The following is a 19,015-nucleotide window of genomic DNA, read 5'->3' on the forward strand; positions in this document are numbered from 1 at the left end:
CCAAGCTTCAACTCTTCACAGATATAAGGGGAATTAAGAACACAAAGCACTTACATTTCAGTTAACATTCAAATTTCTCCTTGGTGATACTTTTGTGAGGAACTGGACTAGGAGACTCAAGGAGCCCTGGGTCTAACATTAGATGCCCCTGGAGCTCTCCATCATTTGCACCTTGATTCAACCAAGTAACCTCACTCTGCACAGGGATCCCGGCCCTTGTGACGGTTTCCAAGTACTCTTCAATCAACCTGCAGAGGCACTGGAGCTTTTTATTAGACAAAGCTCCTTGAGAGTAGAAGCAATGGTACAAACTGTGGTTCTCTGTGTTCACTTGGGGGATGACTAGCACCCAGAGTGTCCTCAGGTTTCCCCATGTGTTTTGTCCAACTGGGAAGCAATTTGGTAACATGTAGCTGTTGATCATTTGAAATATGATTAGGGTGAACTGAGTTTTAAATGTACTTTGAATTTAAATCACCACAAGCAGCTAGTAGCTATGTTATGGGCAGCTCCCAATGAGAACTGCAAATCAGATACCACGGGGGGGGGGGGGTGGTGGTGGTGGAAAGAGGCCTTTAGCAAAGGGGAACAGGAGGCTCATGGGAGGGCAGAAGCAGTTCTCTGGCTGTAACTGACTGTTGCTGTGTAGGAAACTCAGGCTGGGGTTGCCAGATTGTCTCATTTTTCAAAGGAGGCCAGAAAATCTGGATTCTGATGTCCAATTTTTAAATGTTGGCAAGTAAATTTAAAGAATCTGAATCACTTGGTGGGCCAAACAATATGTTGGCAGGCAATATCTAGCTGACTTGCCAACCTATAATTCCTAATCTAGGTCTTGGCCAATCACTTCAGCTCAATAAATAAATAAATAAATAAATAAATAAATAAATGTGATCCAAGACTGAAGACCAGGCCTTCTGATTTGCTTTTCTAGATTCTAAGAAATTGGCCATGCCTAGATTGTGGTGGCCACGGCAGCAGCTGCAGAAACTCAATTCCCTGTGAGATTACTTATTGAAGCCCATGGCTGACATGAACACAGTCTTCGTACCTAGCTATAACCACGTCAGTCCTGTAGACAAGACTCCGTACCTGCAGCCAACAGAACACAGAGGAATTGTGTTTTGGGAAAAGAGGGATATAAATCATGAACACGTCTGACACATAAAGTCAGACTTGCTATAAAGGACACAAATCAAGTATCTGCACCTAAGTTGAAAGGTAGGAGCAGCTGTGAGAGTCGGGACTCAGAGGGTGAGTAAAAGCTAGCTACAGTGGCTGAGTCTCTCTGATGAGGGTGGTTTCTTTTATTCCAGGATGCCAAGGGGGTCTCCTTTTATTTTTGAAGCTGTGTCTGAACCAGCATCTTTTTTTTTTTTTTTCTTCCAGAGTTATCGCTGGGGCTCGGGGCCTGCACTACGAATCCACTGCTCCTGGAGGCCGTTTTTCACTTTTATAGGATAGGACAGAGAGAAATTGAGGGGGGAGGGGAAGATAGAGAGGGAGAGAGACAGAGGAACACCTGCAGACCTGCTTCACTGCTGTGAAGCGACTCCCCAACAGGTGGGGAACCGGGACCTTGAACCAGGATCCTTGTGCAGGTCCTTGCGCTTCTCGCTATGTGTGCTTAACCCGGTGCACCGCTGCCAGGCCCCCGCCAGCGTCTCTTTTCTGGCTGCTCCTTCTCTGGGTAATCTATTTGTAAGAGAGCTTCGGGGCCTTCCTCCTTAGGAACCTTTTCTTAGGTGATCTAGGTATAGATCCTCACACTTAAAGATTGTTCTGATTTCCCCAACTTACAAATAGAACTTTGAGGCATCTTCATTTCCGTGGTTACTAATCCTATCCAATCTGGTATCTTCAGAATGAGTGACACTCCCTTACAATCTGTTTTCCCTTAGGAGTCATTTTTCGTTTTCCCCCTCTCCCATACACTTCACATTTAATCCTGCAGCAAATCCTTCAAGTTCTGCTCGCACAATACCGTCTGGATGGCATTCCGTCCATTTCTGTTGGGACCACTCCTATCAACACTATACTCAACACTACTCAGCTTGGTCTCTGCGGCAACAGTTCCCTAACAAGCCAGTTTCTACCCTTTTCTATACAGCCGCCAAAAGAAAGTTCTTAACTATGTAAATCAGGTCACTACCCTCCTTGAAACTCTTGGGTACTTGACTTATTTATTTTTGCCACCAGAATTACCACTGGAGCAAGAGTGAGGCTGGAGAGAAGGGGAGAGATAAAAAAATAAATCAATAAAAAGCACTCATAGAGTTTCCCCCTCCTGCAGATGGGGATGTGGGGTCTTGAACCTGGTTCCTCACCTACGGTAAGGTGTGCTTTACCAGGTGCACCACCCTCCAGGCTCCAACCCTTAAATTCTTTAGAAGTCTAGCCCTTCCTCACCTTGGGTTAAAAGGTTCTGCAACATCAGGTCCCGCCACTTCTCCAACAAAGACCATTCTGTCCCTTTTTCTTTCTGCTCCAGCCACCCGGCCTTCGCACTGGTTGCTTCCTCAACCCTATCCGCGCAGCCTCTTCTCTCCAGCTGGAAAACTGGCTTTCCTGTGTTGAGACAGGCGGGTCCTGGCCTTCCCAGAACAGCCTAGCTGGGTGGCCCTCCATCTCCTGCCACTTGATCTGGTATTATTGTTTTGGGCACTTTTCTTGGCTAGCTGCTACTTTCCTTATCCTTTTTTCTCTTGGCTCGAATAAAACGTCAAGGCTTTATGGTTCACAAGTTTGCAGAGCAGGGGAATTAAAAGACTCAATTCTCACTCTCCTAAAAAAGTTTTCATTGGGCTGGGGGGGAGGAAGGAGGGACAGGTGGTGGCACGTGGTGGCGCACTTGGTTGAGTGCACAGGTTACAAAGAACAAGGACCAGAGTTCAAGCCCCAGGTCCCCCACCTGCGTGGTGGGGGAGAGAGGGAAGCTTTGCAATTGGTGAAGGTAGGACTGCAGAGAGATCTCTCTCTCCCTTTCTATCTCCCCCTACCCTCTCGATTGATTTCAGGTTGTCCATATCCAATAAATAAATAAATACAGAATGGATGGGGCCTCGGCTGGCTGAGTCCACCTTCTGCAAAGTGGCGCCTCTCGTCCCACACCCCCGCCCCCAGTCTCCCACGAGCATTCAGTGAAGAATTCACAAGCCTCCCATAGGCCCCGGGCCGGTATCCCGGAGTGCCCCCCACCCCCCCGCAACCAGGCCAGTCCTAAGGGCCCTAGGGTGGCGCTGACACCCCGTCGCCCTCGCGAGGCCCGGGTCACACAAGCACGTCTCCTAGCAACGCCGCACCCCCCCTCCCCATCCCTGCCCCGGGGAGCCAGCCCCTTGCCCCAGTCTCCCGCGCCCGGAGTCAGCGTCTCCAGCCCCTGCACTCACTCTGCATCAGTCCAGCCTTCCCCCACCCACAGAAGCGCCGCAGCCCCCGGCGGGCTCGCAGGAGGCGGCGCCGGGAGCCCAGCACAGCCGCGGCCGACGGAGCTCGGGCAGGTCCGGTAGGCCAGGCCGGACCCAACCACCGGGCGGACCTAGAGGGAGCGTTCCTCCCAGGTCGGGGCGGGGGTACTGCCGAGCCCTCTCCCCACACTCACTCGACTCCAAATTCTACCCACCCTCCACCCCGCACCCAACGACAGCCAAGCTCACTCTCGTCCCCATGTGCCCTTTACCCTTTCGCGCTCCCCTCTTCCCCCCCCCCCCCGGCCCCCAAATGGTCCAGTCCAGCTCCGGCTAGCCGCCCGCCCCCCCCACCTTCGTTGGTCTTTGCCCTTACTTGGCGACGGCTTCGTACGTCCTTGCGTACGTCGTGACGCAACCGGCCCCCCCCTCCCTCCCGCCCCACCCCTCTCCCATTCTCCCTCCTGGAGCCGGCGGGCCCGCGGGGTTACCGGAAGTGATGATGCAGGAGGCGATGGCGGGGGCGGGGCTTGGGGCGGCCGCCGCCGGTGGGCCGCAGATGAAGAGGAGGTGGCGGCCGTGGTGGAAGAAGAAGGGACGGCGGCGGAGGCGACGGCGGCGGCTGGGGGTAGGGAAGTCTGGAAACGCGAGCGGGGATGGTAGGTGATTTGGACCCGCCGGGCCGCCGTCGTTTCCAGCCAGAGTCTGACTGGAGGAACCTCTGGAGCAGCTGTGAGTTTGGGGAGGGGTGGTGGAAGGAATGAGGGAGCCAGGGGGGGAAGCATCGAGAGATGAAGGGGCGGGGGGCTGGGTACCTTCGGAAATAAAAACAAAAAAAAAAGGGAGGAGTGGAAATCAGCCCCTTGTCTGGACTGGTCCCTTTGGAAGGAGAGACAGTGAGGGGAGCCTGTGGCGTGTCAGCCACAAGGCTCAGAAAACTTAACCTACTGTCCCTGCCTCCCCCCCAACCCCCACCCTCGCCGGCGGCACCCCTCGACCCCGGACCTGGGGTGCTGCCTGCCCTGCAGAGGGTGCAGACTCTGACCCAGTGCCCCGGGGAGCGCTGAGAGGTAGGAGCCGGAGCGCGAGGTGCTGGGTGAATCTCCAGCTCCCTCCGCCCTCGTTTCCTTCTCCCCCCCCCCACTCCTTTTTCCCACCCCCATCCTCTTTTTTTTTCTTTTTTTTTTTTTAATCATTAACATCCCTGGAATTAAGGGGCGCAGACCTGGAGGCCTCTCTGTGCACCTCTGCAATGGACGATAACCATCTGTGCCTGAGGTCGTGGCGCTGGAGGCTTTGCCTGGAGCCTCTGGTAGGAAGTGGGACGGCCCCCCCCACCAGGCATTGTTGTTTTTTTTTTCATCGGTGCCCCCTCCTTTTTTTTTTCTCTCTCTTTTTTTTTTTTTTTTTTAGTTTTCTGTGGCGAAGCGGTGATCTCAGTGTCTTCTCCTCCTCCCCTTCCCCCCTCCCCTTTTTTTTTTCTTTTCTTTATGGCTCTTGGTACCTTGGTTACCTCTTTTGAATTGGGATGTTCAGCCTCTATCCTAGATCTTAGCTGCAAGCTTTGTAATAGTTGAGCTACTAGCTGTGTCACAACTGGAAGCACTTCACTGCCTGGCAGCTTCCAACTAAGAGGAGTTTTTCTTTTTCTTTTTCTTTTTTTTTCCCCCCCTCTCCCTTGAATATTGGAATCCCAAAGCCCCCGACAAGGATTCCGACACGGCATCATAGCCCAGGAACCAAGGTCTCCTGTTCTAAATTCTTTTATGTGTGAGAAATTTACATGTTGTCAACTCCTTTTTTTCCAAAAGGATTTGATGTTAGGGCTAATTCTGGATTTCTGTTTCTCTCTCTCTCTCTCTCTCTCTCTGTCTCTGTCTCTCTCCACCCACACTTTCATGATGCGCTCCAGAGCACAGAAAGCTCCATGTTACTTTTTATTGTTTCTACAGTTGGACAATCGCCCTTTTCTCCACTTGTGTGTCTGGCACACACGTCTTCAGTGACACACTCAGTTTGTGTTGGTGTCCCTCTTATTTAGCTGATTTCTTTGCAGCTAGGTGGTTTCAAATGAGACAATACAGTGCTTTTTTTTTTTTTTTTTTTTTTTGCTTTCAACCAGAAATACAAGCCAAGAGCAGTTGTTAAAGATTATCTGAAGGAAGCTAAGCATACTTGGGAAGAAGGTTTCTTTGTTGATATTCTGTTGGTTAAAAATTCAAAACAAAACAAAGAAAACACCAATTAGCATTCATCTAGCCTGTAATCACGATTTCAGAATCAGGTGTAATGATTCCTATCTGCGTGTCAATATTTTCTTTGAAAATTCTCAGTGGAATGTAGAGTTGTGTCATCTGAAGAGTTTTAAAAAGAGAGTGTCTAAATACTAATGGGCCCTCTGATTAAAAATATCCAGAAATCCTGTCCCTCCATTACCAAGCTTATATGCATATTATTAAAAGGATTATAACGGGCCACATCCTACTTGCGAAAACTTTCAAGACCGGCAAAACAATATTTAACGCCTTAATTGTACAAGTAATGGCATGTTTAGATGTTTCACAGAAATGCAACAGAAGAATGACTGCTATTTGCACCAAAGTTGATTGGAACCGAGCTTTCCATTGAGTAAAAAGCCAAAAATTCATTCATTCATTCAGCAAGTGTGTATCGACAGGGTGCTGAATGCCAATGTTTTGGGTGTATGTACACTAGCATAAGATAAAGTAAGGTCCATGCTCATGGAGCTTCCATTGAAGGGAGGGCTGTGGACAGATAAAGAAGTAGCTCAGATTTATTTTGGCAAGTGCTGAAGAAAAGTAGAATGATGTGGCAACGTCTGTCTGGGATGCAATCAAGACATTTCTGAGGAGGTGAAACTTCAGCAGAGCTTCCAGTTTAAAAAAAGCTGGCTTCCCTGCTAAAGGACTATGGCGTGTGCAGAAACTGGATAGAAAAGGCTTGGCAAGTGCCTGGGACCGGCATGAGAGGGGTGGTTCTTCTTCTTCTAGCGTTTGCCCTTTTTCCGTAGCCAGTTAATGGCTTTGAAAGTGACTGGGATCCATGTGGATTCAGTCGGCTAGGAAGGATCGTCAGTTTCCCCAATGAATGGGTACTCACGGGATGCACCACGGGAAGGTCGATCCAATGCATCCCAAAAGAGGGGTGGTGGAGAAGGGCTAGTGAGGTTGGTGTGTGGAGAACATGTGAGCCAGGAGGACAGTGTAGAGAGAGTCTATGTCAGAGAGGTGGAGGCCAGGCTCAGGATAGGCAAAATAAGAGTCAGAAGGAGGTGCCTGATTGAGTGCACGTATTACTATGCGCAAGGACCCCGGTTCCCACCTGCAGGGGGAAAGCTTTGCCAGTGGCGAAGTAGTCTTGCAGGTGTGTCTCTGTCTGTCTCCCTCTCTCTATCTTCCCCTCCCCTCTCGATTTCTGGCTGTCTATCCAATAAATAAATAAAGATAATAAAAAGTTAATAATCTGTCTCTCAATAAAAAGGAAGAAGGAAATATAAAAGCAGCATCCTTTTTGATTAATTCTCTTGCCTCGAGTCCTCTCGCTGACTGTTGCAGGTACTGTTGTATCATTGTAACTTGAAAACCAGTCTTCCTGCTGAGAGTGGGAGAGGAGGAGACAACAGTCACATGGGTCTTTTCCCAGCAGATCAGTCTCAAGCTGCGTAGAGCGCAGCAGCATGTTCAATGGCAGGCACCCCTCTGTAGGATTTCCGTGCTGTTCCTTAACGTTGCATAAGTCCCCTGAAGGTGTGATCCTCCTTTGCTTTGCTTGCAGCTGTGTGTGAGCTTGTGGTGGAAGGTTAGGCGAGTGGTGATGGTAATAAGCCAAGCTGCTGTGAGTCTACAGAGATGATGACCACAAGGACACGAGTCTGAAGTTGCGTTTGCAGGTCTGTGTTGCAAGATTTCCATTCACCTATCTGCCCTGGTGACTGACAGCACTCAGCTGAGGTGGAGGTTGACTGTCACTCAGCAGTTGCATTAAATAAGTGACCGTTGTGGGCCCCGTCCCACTCTGTTGGCAGCCTTGGTCTGTCGTGTAGCCAAGAGATGTTATCTCCTTTTGTGTTTTGTTGGGGCCATTCGTCTCCAATAGTCTAGCTGCTTTTTGGCCTCACCTTGACCAGATTGTCCACTTGAGAGCCCAGTCAAGACTCCTTGATTTCGCCCTCAAACTATGTGACAGGGGGTTGAAACAGAATAATATGCTGTTTTCTCTTGAACCTTCTAACAGTGAGTTGTGTGTTCTTTGAGTTGAATTGGCCCTTTGAGCCAAGTGGTAGAGACACTTAAATGTTGCTTGGACTATTTGTAGTAACAGTGGTATTAGAAATGCTAAGTAGAACCTTTCAGTGTTTGAGAAAAATGAAGCACAGATTGAGGCTCTGTCACCTGTTTTAGGTTCTAATAGTTTAGTCGCATCTGTAGAGAAATCATCAGAGTTAATGTCAGTAGTGTTTCTGGGCAGTCCTGGGGGTGGAGGTTGTGAAGGGACTGCAGTGGCACCTGGTACCAAGTCACTGAGTCCCACCTTGAAATATTAAGTGGAAAGTCTTAGTTAGCAAGCAAGTGACTAAAGTGAACTGACCAGGCAAACAATAGGCTGTATTGAAGAATGACTCAAAGGAGTGGGAAACTGATATTTGGTTTGGATTTAGGTAAAAGAATTCTGGACTTTGTATCCTAATGCTAGCCTTCAAATGCTCTGTCTACCCAGTGGCTTATTAAGCTGCCCAGTAGTTATATTCATTTTGCTAGTTTATAACTAAGGTCTGAAAATACCGTTGTAGGCTGAAATTTCATCGCTGAGTTTTGGAGACTGGGGTTTCTAATTTTTAAGGGGGTGGATGGGTAGGAGGAGAAACCATGGAGTCCTTCATCTTCATTGTGTCTAGGGGAAAGAATCTACTAGTCTAAGTGCATTTGGATCCTCAAAGCTGAACTCATTTTTTTTTTTTGCCTCCAGGGTTATCACTGGGGCTTGGTGCCTGTACTACGAATCCACTGCTCCTAGAGGCCATCTTTTTCCCCATTGTTGTTGGATAAGACAGAGAGAAATTGAAAGAAGAAGGGAAGACAGGGGGGAGAAAAAGAAAGATGTGAAGTGACCCTCCCCACCCCTGCAGGTGGGGAGCCTGGGGCTTGAACCAGGATCCCTGAGCTGGTTCTTGCACTTGCGCAATGTTTGCTTAACCCAGTGCACTACTGCCCAGCCCCCCTGAGCTGGCTTTTTAAACTAGAGTATCAGTGGATTCTTTTCTCACTTGGGCTTTTGTTTATTTTTATTTATTTATTTTCGCCATCAGATCATCACTGGGGTTCAGTGCCCGCATGACTCCACTGCTGTTGGCTGCTATTTTTCTTTCCTTGAAGTCAAGTGTGAGAGAAGGAGAAGCACTGTACCTAAAGCTTCCCCCATGCAGACAATCCCGTGTTTGACACAGGGCTTGAACCTGGGTCCTCCCACATAGTGACATGTGCCTTCCATTCAGAGAACCACCTGCCAGCCTCCAGTACTTGGACTTGTGGACAAACTTCTAAAAGGTGGATAACCTGGGAAGACTTGATGCCCCTTGCTGTTGACATTGGGGGTGTTTTACGCTTTGGGCACAACATGACGTAAACTTGTTTTGGCTTTTGACATATGTGCTGCAGTGAGGAGAGTTAATTGTACACTGGCTGCCAGTTGTTCTGAGGTGAAACTGTGGTAACTCATATTGAAGCAATGGCAATTACGTGGTCACTCCCATTTCCCCAGCTCTTGGTAACTTACAATTACCTCTTTGTGTCTGTTTACAGATGTTGATAGCAGTGACCAGGATCAGTTCTCCCTAGATGTCGGGATAGTGTTCTGAAGTTCTTGGTGCAAGGTCCTAGGGTATTTAGAAGTTGGTGTCCCTTATTCAGATCACCACTAGGTGATAGAGGATTCAGTATCTTGGGGGGTGGGGGTTAACACCATAATGTAGTGAAATAAAGAGAGCAAAGGTTGGAAGTGGCTCAGACTGTCATTCTCTGAAGTTGCTGAAGGGAGAAGATGGGTGGGGGAAATGCCAGGTTGTCCTCTCTAGGACGTATGTGTGTGCACGCGTGCACAAACGAGACCTTATTCAGTACCACACATCCAACAGCGAAGCTCAGGTTTACTTAATAAAGTAATTAGTTTTCACACAAACTAAACTACCTGTGGCTTGTATTTTGACACCTACTGCAGGCAAAGGCCATCACGTCATGTCGACGACTTGCTGAATTTCCAAGAGCTCTGTCTTGTCCGGGAGTGCCCTTGGAGGTGTGCTGCGCTGGGTTTCGGGCTGAATTGCAACATGACTGTTGAAGTTGCTCAGGGTTGGGAAGCTTCATTTGGGTTCCAGTTCTGCCCTGCCTTCTGTTAGGTGACTCTAGCCTCAGGAGGTCTGTGGGTCCAGACCAGCTTTTCAACTAGCCAACGACCTGCCTCGTGTAGGACTTCTCATTTGAAGGGAGTGTTTGGCATCTTGTAACCACTCCCTCAGTTTCAGCTTCTCAGTCCAGGAGGCAGTGTGTTGGAAAGATCCCCCATTTCCCCATCCCCTGGTTTTATTAGTAGATTGCTTCTACCCTATCCATGAAGCAGAGTTTGGTCACGACTTTGAGCTCCCATTGCCTAACAAAGGGTTTGGACTCTATACAGTCTTTGCGTAAAGTGGGTTGGTATGTGACCTATGATTTTGATATTCTGAACAACACTCAAGTCATAGCATTTACTGTAATCAGATGCAGTTAACTCCTCTTCCTCCGGTTGCAAGAAGCAGTAGGAAAAACTCCGGGCCCTTCAGAACCTTAGGTGTATGTTGTGTGTTTGTCCTGTTTTTTTTTGTTGTTGTTGTTTAACCAGAGTACTGTTCAGTTCAGACATGTGCCGGTGCCAGGGCTCGAACTCAGACCTCAGAGCCTCAGGCAGGAGTCTTCCAGATCCTGTAGTAATTTATTTACCTAACTGGGCTATGTGGCCTTCTCTTGGAGTTCATCATTGAACTACGCTTGTGGTAGTGATGCTTCACACTGCAAACAAACACTACCTTAGCAGTTTTTCTTTCTTTGGTCTCCAGGGTTATCACTGGAGCTTGGTGCCTACACTACAAATCCACTGCTCCTGGAGGCTATTTTTTCCCCTTTTGTTGCCCTTGTTGTTTATCATTGTTGTTGTTGCTATTATCATTGTTATTGCTGTCATTGTTGTTGGATAGGACAGAGAAATTGAGAAAGGAGGAGAGATGGGGGGGAGAAAGACAGACACCTGCAAACCTGCTTCACCACCTGTGAAGCGACCCCCCTGCATATGGGGAGCTGGAGGCTTGAACCGGGATCCTTACGCCAGTCTTTGCGCCATGTGCACTTAACCCGCTGCACTACCGCCCGACTCCCTACTACCTTAGCATGCTGATGCATGGGATTTGCCTGAAGATTTCAGCTAAACACAGTGTTCTGAGGCTGAAAGGCTCAAAGGTAGTCGCTTAATAGGGAAACAGACATCCCAAAAGGATAGTAAGCCTGCTTATAACTAACTACACAGCAAGGTGCTGGCTATACCAGAGGGCTAGAGTGGGCTTTTTTTTTTTTTTTTTTTTTCTGCACTAATTCTTATTTCCTCCTTTAAGTGGCATCATTTTTACTGAATCTTTTGTGTTTGGTCTTTGATACTCCTCGCTCCTTTGCGCAAACATTTTGTCAGAGACTATTAGGTTTCAGAGAGGATTCCTTGTAATTAGCTTTGAAGTTTATGCAAAGTGAAGTTATTCTTAGGTAATGGGGAGGAAAGGCCCCCTAGTCTAGCAGAAGTTTGACTTTTTCTGCCTCAGAAATTCCTGCAAGTGACAGCAGCAGTTTGAAGAGTTAAGGCTTTGTCTGTGTGAGTTGTTAAGATAAGCTCCCAGGCTTGCAGTAGAGAAAACCAAAACAAAATGTGGAACTTCTTGTGCCCCTCCCTGGCGTCGGAACAGGAAAACCAATTGTCAGCCAAACTTGCTTTACACCTGCTTGGTGAATACCTGCTAGCTGCTCACAACTGGAGGGGAGGTTGGGAACTCACCAGGTGGCAAAATCATGGGTATGCCAGAAGTCCCAGGCCCCCAATTTTTCCTACTTGTGTTGACATTTTTTTTTTTTCTCTTGTAAGTGACAGTCAAGTGATGGGTAATAAATACAGTGAATTTTCTGTGTCCGTTTTTGTTTTTCAGGAATGTTTCTGCCTCCTTTGAAATAACTACAGGTTTTTCCTGTTACCTGAAAGTAGAACATTCCTATTCGGTTTGACTTGGTAGGATATTTTGGGGGGGACCTGGGAACACTTTTACATTCATTCATATGGAAAACATTTCAAGCATTTCCAGAAATGTGGAAAGTAATCTGCCACCTCATACCAAGCAGGAAACCCGTAGTTCACTTCGCTGCTACAGCAGAATCGCAGCTGATGCCTATGGTAAGAAGTCTTTTTTTGGAGTTTCCCTTTCTAAAAGAGAAAACTCTTAAGGACCTCTCCAGAGGCATGTAGAGAAAGAGAGAGAGAAAGAGGCGGGTTCTGTTGTGGGGGGGATGTGTGAGGGAGCAGGCTTTGAGGAGGGCTGGGAGGTGAACTGATGGTACTGTGCGCTGCTTATGCAGGAATAGAGAAATGAAGTGCCCGGCAGTGGTTCAGTTGGGAGATGGTGGAAATGGCCACAACAGCACCACCTTGGGGAAGAGTAGGCAGAGCTGCCCATCTCTGGGGAACACTGCAGAGGAGGCAGGGTCTTCAGAGCTGGCTGGTACAGTGATGCAGACAGAGGCTCTGACTGACTCTTCGTGCTGTCTCTCCAGACTGGAAAGTATGTTCATGGTTGGCTTTGGCCAGATTTATCTTCAAGACTGACTAGTTAGTCCTGATTGACTGCTTATAGAGTGCTGGCCTGTATTTTTAGTTTCTTGTCTCTTTTATCTTTATTGTTGACAAATCAGTGTAAACAAGAGTGACTATCGTGTCCCTGGGCCATGAAAGTTGAGGTTAAGCTTGTAATGCTGTGAATGCTAGCTTGATGGCTGTCACTTATCAATGTTTATTATCCGGAGACAGTATTTACCTGTGAGCTACTGAGGTAATTAATTCATGGTTCTCCAAATGGGTGCTAGAACAAGTACAAAGTGAATCACAATTCTTACTTATGGGGAGTGGGCGGTGGCATACCAGGTTAAGTGCGCAAAGTATGAAGACCCACACAAGGAACCCATTCAAGTCCCTGGCTCCCCAGCTGTAGGGGGATCACTTTACAAGCTGTGAAGCAGGTCTGCAGGTATCACTTTGTCTCTCTCCACCCTGCCTTTTTTTATTTTTTTTCCTCCAGGGGGCTTAGTGCCTGCACTACAAATCCACTGCTCCTGGAGGTCATTTTTTCCATTTTGTTGCCATTGCTATTGTTATTGCTATTGTTGGATAGGACAAAGAGAAATCAAGAAGGGGGTGAGAAAGACAGACACCTGCAGACCTACTTCACCACTTGTGAAATGACCGTGACCCCCTCAGTTGGGGAGTCAGGGGCTCGAACTGGGATCCTTGTGCCTGTCCTTGTGCTTTGCACCATGTGTGCTTAACCTGCTGTGCTACAGCCACAGCCCAGCCCCCTCTCTCTCCCTCTCTCTCTCCTTTTCCTCTCTCAGTTTCTCTCTGTCCTACCCAATAAAATGAAAAAAATATCCTCCAGGAACAGTGGGTTTGTAGTGACGGCACCAAGCCCCAATGATAACTCTGGAGGCAAGAAAAAAAAAAAAAAAAACACAATTATGACTTCAAATTTCTACAACATTCCATGTTCTTTCTTAGCAGATTTCTTTCCCCACCAGGGTTATTGCTGTGGTTCCATGATTCTACTACTCCTGGGCTTTATATTGACTTTTTTTTTTTTTTTTTTTACATAGAGGGAGAGATACACAGCATAGTTCCACAGATGGTGAAGCTTCTCTTATGCAGGAACTCCCATGTAGTGGTCAGGGACTTGAACCTGGGTCCTTGAGCATGGCAAAGTGTGCTTTCTGCCAGGTGAGCTATCTCCTGATCCCCTACTGGGGTTTCCCCCCTTTAATCTTCCACCAGGTTGTTATTTATTTATTTATTTTCCTCCAGGGGCTCGGTGCCTGTACTACGAACCCACTGCTCCTGGAGGCTATTTTTTCCCATTTTGTTGCCCTTGTTGTCATTATTGTTGGCATTGATGTTGTTGTTGTTGGATAGGACAGAGAGAAATCGAGAGGGGAGGGGAGACAGGGAGAAAAAGATAGACACCTACAGACCTACTTCACCACTTGTGAAGGGCCCTCCCCACCCCCCACCCCCCAACAGGTGTGCGGGTCCTCATGCCTCATGCCATGTGCGCTTAACCTGCTGCACCACTGCTCAACACCCACCCCCCCTGTTGTTAGAGACAGAGAAGGCAAAGAGAGAGAGGAGAGAAAGAGACCACACAGCGCCGGAGCTTCCTTCAGTGTGGTGGAGGCTGGGCTCCCCCCAGGGTCATGCACGTGACGGAGGATGAAGAAGAACGTGTCTGAGTGAGCTGTTCCTCCAGGTCTCTACCAGGTTCTTGTGGATCTGATCTGATGGCCTAGATTTCCTGCAAATGCTGCAGATGGAAAAAAGCAGTGTTCTGAATTGATGACAGCAGTTGAATTGATGATTTGATCACACAGGGAAATGGCTTCTGTCACTCAAGTTGCTTTTTTAACATAGGTCCCTTTTTCTCAAGTTAATGCACTAATGTTGTTCAACCATTTTCTGATTCCAACTGAGTGTCCCAGCAACTCATGTCTGGCAAACGCTACATGAGGATCCAGCAAGTGAATAGCCCAGTCACCTGAGTTTGACCCACTTCTAATACACCAGCCACAGCAACAGGTAGCTCCAAGCTACCTGCACATCCTCTGGACCATATGGCTCATAGAACATGGGAAAACACGGCGTGTGGGGATTGCAGTTTCTTTATAAAAGGAAGAGACACATGGAAGAGACGTAGAGGGAAAACCTAGAATTGGGGGTCAGAGCCTCTGCCCCTTCTTTCCATGCCAGTAGCTCCCCTTGCCTTCTTTCAATTCCAGTTGACGTCCCATTGCCAGGTTCAGTGGGTTAAGTTACTGGCCATCAGTGACTAAACTACCCCTAGCCCTTCCCTTCACTGGGGTCTGCAGGTGGGGTTGAGAGTTCCAGCTTTCCAGTCATGTGTCTTGTCTCTAGAAACTATCTTAGGGTCTCTGGAGAGAGCTCTTTAGCATGAACTCCTGTGTGATCCAAAGGCCTCCTGCTTAGTAGCACAAGGCCCCTAATGGGGAATTCCAGGGTTTTAGGAGCTCCTGTAAGAGTCAGGGACAAAAACTGAATGTATTTTTTTTTTATTATTGTAACAGACTATTTCAGTTTCACATTCCATCAGTAGCAATGAAGTAAAGTTGATTGCTGTAACAGCAGTATACATCAGCTGTTATTTTCATTATTATTTTTGTGTGTGTGTGTGCCAAAATATAAAATGAGTATCTTCAGATTATGAGGCGATATTCCTTCCTCAGAATGGAATGGCAGTCTCAGAATGTGTTACATTATCTTGAATTCCACAGGTACACTAACTCTGGATCTCCCTGATGGAAGAAGCATACACAGAAATAAACAATCAGATATACTGGATGGGGTGGGGCTAGATAGCATAATGGTTATGCAAAAAGACTCTCAGGCCTGAGGCTGCCAAGTCCCAGGTTCAAACCCTGCACCACCATAAGCCAGAGCTGAGCACTGCTCTGGTAAAATAAATATCAGATGTACAGAATTCATGTTTCCTTTCAATATGACGGTATGGCTTGTGCAGAGGTCGTGCATTGGTTAAGAGCATCAGCTTAGAGTCAGACAGTCAAGAAATTGAACTTTACCACTTACTTGCCACTTGACTTCGGATGAGTCACTGAACATGCCTAGACCTCATTTCCTTTCTGTATTAAGTGAAGATGATCATAGTCAGTAGTTGTAAGAGTTCAGCAAGACAGTGTATTTGAAGGGCATGGCGCATTGCCTGGCATATAAATAAACAGCTAATAACACTGGCTATTAATAGCTGCCTGCATTCATAGCTAAGCTCACCTGAATCGGCAACTCCCAAAGGGGCTATATCGTTTTGAGGATATCTGTAATTCTTAGAGGGGAGCTGTGGAACAGTAACTAAAGCATTGCCAGGCAATCAGTAGATACGAATTACCTGCCACCTGGAAATAAAACCAGTTCCCTGGGTATCTGGGAAGTACAGGAGCAAAAGCTGTTTCCAAAGCTGACCAGAGACCCAGAGATGGAAAACTTTTCCCTCTGAAGGCCTACAGAGCAGGCCTGAATAGTGGGGGAGCTTCTGGCCCAGCAGACTTTTTTTTTTTTTTTTTGGCAGTATGCTTTGAGGTTCAATGGGCAAAACCACATGAGGCTCCGGGAAGGAAATACCAGGTTGATTTCAGCGGGTCCAGACAGTCTTTTTCAGAGAGTTCGATGGCATGTACCATGTTGCGTGTGGGGGTGCCTTTTCTCAGAGAGAGCGAACAACTCAGTTATACAGGCAAAGGGTTCGCTGCTGGGGATCCACTCGGTGGTGAACTCCCCAAGGCCAAGTCTGTCATTTTCCCTGTAGCTCACCCATGTGGAGAGTCTCATCTAGTGGGACCACCAGGGACCAAATCCTTGATGTTAATCTACAGGCTGCCATCATTTCCCATGTGTCCTTGAGCAAATTACAGCTCATCCTTTAAGTCTTACTTCCCTAAGGTGCTGGCATTAAAGCAGTGTCTCTCAGAAGGTAGCCTTGGCGTGCATTGCCGATGGAACATGAGGTGATTTCTGTTGGCGCAGTATTTTATGTGTATTGATTAAAGCCTGGCATATTAGGCTTCTGACTTCACGGGTAATCTTGCTTAGGATGATACTAAAGCACATGGGATTTTCTTTCAGCTTTTTTTGTTTGTTTGTTTGTTTCCAGGGTTATCGCTGGGGCTTGGTGCCAGCATTGCAAATCCACTGCTCCTGGAGGCTATTTTTCCCATTTTGTTGCCCTTGTGGTTGTTATTATTATTGTTATAGCTGTTGCTGTTGGATAGGACAGAGAGAAATCGAGAGAGGAGGAAAGACACCTGCAGACCTACTTCATTACTTGCAAAGCAACCCCCCTGCAGGTGGAGAGCTGGGGGCTCGAACCAGGATCCTTACCCCCAGTCCTTGCGCTTTGCGCCATGTGCTCTTAACCCATTGCACTACTGCCCAGCCCCCTTCTTTAAGATTTTAAAGAAAAACTCCTTAGGTGACTGGGAGGTGCCATAGTGGCTGGAGCATTGAATTTATTGAACTTACAGACACGAGGTCCTGAGCTCAGTCCCCAGCATTCTGCATGCCAGAGTCATGCTTTGGTTCTCTCCTCGCTCATGTTAATTTGTAAATATATCTGGGGCCGGGTGGTGGCGCACCTGCTTGAGTGCACATGTTAATAGTGCTCAAGGACCTGGGTTCGAGCCCCCGGTTCCCACCTACAGGGGGAAAGCTTTGCAAGTATGTAAAGCAGGGCTGCAGGTGTCTCTCTTTCTCTCTCCCTCTCTATCTTCCCTACCCTCTCAATTTCTGGCTGTCTCTATCCAATAAAGATAAATTTTTAAAAATTAAAAAAAATAAGTCAATATATCTATTTCAGTTTATTTGGATAGAGACAGAGAAACAGAGAGAAGGGGAAGATAGGGAGGGAGACCTGGAGCACTTCACTGCTCATGAAGTGAAGTGCATAGATAGAGACCAGGGGCTTGAACTTGGGTCCTTGTGCATGGTTACGTGTGCTCTACCAGACACACCACTGCCTGGCCCCAGTAAACACATTTTTAGGAATGACAGAAAGAACCAGGGTATCATTCTACCATTTGTGTTGCAGGGATTGAACACAGGACCATATGTTTGATGGTCTGACACTTTATCCACTGCACCACCTCCCAGACTGTGTAAACAAATCTTTACAATGAATAAAGGGAATGCACTGAGTGAACAGTAGTTGGGAGGATAAGTGGATATGCATGATTACAAAGGTTGTGTTTGAATTGCTGAAGTTGTCAAGTTCTAATTTGGAGCAGGCCCAAACTTGAGTGGATCCAAAAACTTGCCTGACTCAAGCCACTGGCTGCATAGAATTTAAAATACAGACATTAGTAGTATTAAAAAAAAAAAGGCGGAGGATAGATAGCATAACAGTTATGCAAAGAGACTCTCGTGCCTGAGGCTCCAAAAGTCCCAGGTTCAATCCCCCCCACCACCATAAGCCAGAGCTGAACAGTGCTCTGGTATAAAACAAACAAAAACAGTGATGATGATGATGATGATGATGATGATGATGATGATGATAAAAAGAGTAACATTGCTCCCTCTTTCACCTTTAGCAGTTTCCAGGAAACCTGGATTTGTCTTTGTTTTCTTTCCACTGTTGGAGCTCCCCAGGGTTCTAACTTGCCCTTTTGGGGAGAAAGAAGAAACCACTTCAGATCACTTCAGAAATCACTTCAGATGCAGGCCAGTGTGCTCTGAGAAGCCAAGTTGCCTCTCTCTCCCTCCCCATTTTAAGAATGTGCTTCTTTGCGCTCCTGTTTTTTAAAAGGACAGTGTGACATGTGCCCTAAAATACAGTTAAGAACGCAAGTAAACCAAACCTCTCTTGAGAGTTTCGCTTGACTTTCTGGTCTGTTGCTCATGACTCAACTTGGGGGGATCTTGAGAAGGAAAACTTGAGGTAGAAGTGATACAAACTATTATGAGAGATGCTTTCTTTTAAGTAAAACTGAAATCTTGACTGTAGCTGGAGCCACTTTCAGTTGTAGTCTTTGGTTTTTTGAGGTGTTTTTTTTTTTTTAAGCTTTTAATTACCTGTTCCTTTGACATTTCCCGTGTATCTTGACACTCATGCTTCATTGTGTACATTTGGCAATCAGTCTGTGTTCTGAACGTGCCTTACTCTGTAATCACACTGGCATAAAGAACATGCATTTAATATAGCTCCTTAGAAGACATTGTCCTACAGATTTATTTATTATTTATCATTGTTTATTTATTGTTTATTATTAGAACCAGAACTTCAATCTCACACATGGAATCAAACTCAGGACTTCATGTTTGCAAGTCCAGTGAACTATCTGCTGTACAACCTCCTGGGACACTTAATTAACATTTCAAACAGTATTTTTTTAAATAGTGTCATAAAAATGGTCCCAATGCAGCTGACCTCACCAGTGTGTCCCAGAGTCCTATTCCACTAGGGAAAGATAGAAACAGGCTGGGAGTATGGATCAACCTGCCAGTGCCTGTGTCTAGCGGAGAAGTAATTACAGAAGCCAGAACTCCCACTTTCTGCACCCCCAAAGAATTTTGGTCCATACTCCCAGAAGGAAAAATGTTAGGGGAAGATGACCAGAGGGTTCAGAACTCTAATTCCATCAGGACCCTGAGTAGAGGAGAGAGGGAGAGGGAAAAGGAAGGACACTTGGAAGTAGTAGTAGGTACAACTTAGAAAGGAAAAAAAAAGGCAGGATCATAGAAAA

General features: G+C 47.0%; 2 protein-coding genes across 4 annotated transcripts in view; one reads left to right on the plus strand and one right to left on the minus strand.

Moving 5' to 3' along the window:
• Positions 1 to 3,530, minus strand: part of LYRM1 (LYR motif containing 1) — a 30,562-nt gene extending 27,032 nt beyond the window's left edge. For 2 of the 3 annotated variants that reach the window (XM_007516556.3, XM_060172853.1), the window contains exon 1: positions 3,390 to 3,530. The gene's annotated coding sequence lies outside the window, so the exon portion shown is untranslated. Of the gene's footprint in view, positions 1 to 2,409; positions 2,569 to 3,389 lie in introns of all 3 variants that reach the window. The other variant, XM_060172852.1, reaches the window with a different exon arrangement.
• A 399-nt stretch (positions 3,531 to 3,929) lies between these two features.
• The window catches only part of DCUN1D3 (defective in cullin neddylation 1 domain containing 3), a 47,246-nt gene continuing 32,160 nt past the window's right edge, over positions 3,930 to 19,015 (plus strand). The window contains exon 1 of the mRNA XM_007516555.3: positions 3,930 to 4,139. The gene's annotated coding sequence lies outside the window, so the exon portion shown is untranslated. The remainder of the gene's footprint in view (positions 4,140 to 19,015) is intronic.

Source organism: Erinaceus europaeus, chromosome 15 (assembly GCF_950295315.1).
Source record: "Erinaceus europaeus chromosome 15, mEriEur2.1, whole genome shotgun sequence".
NCBI lineage: Eukaryota > Metazoa > Chordata > Mammalia > Eulipotyphla > Erinaceidae > Erinaceus > Erinaceus europaeus.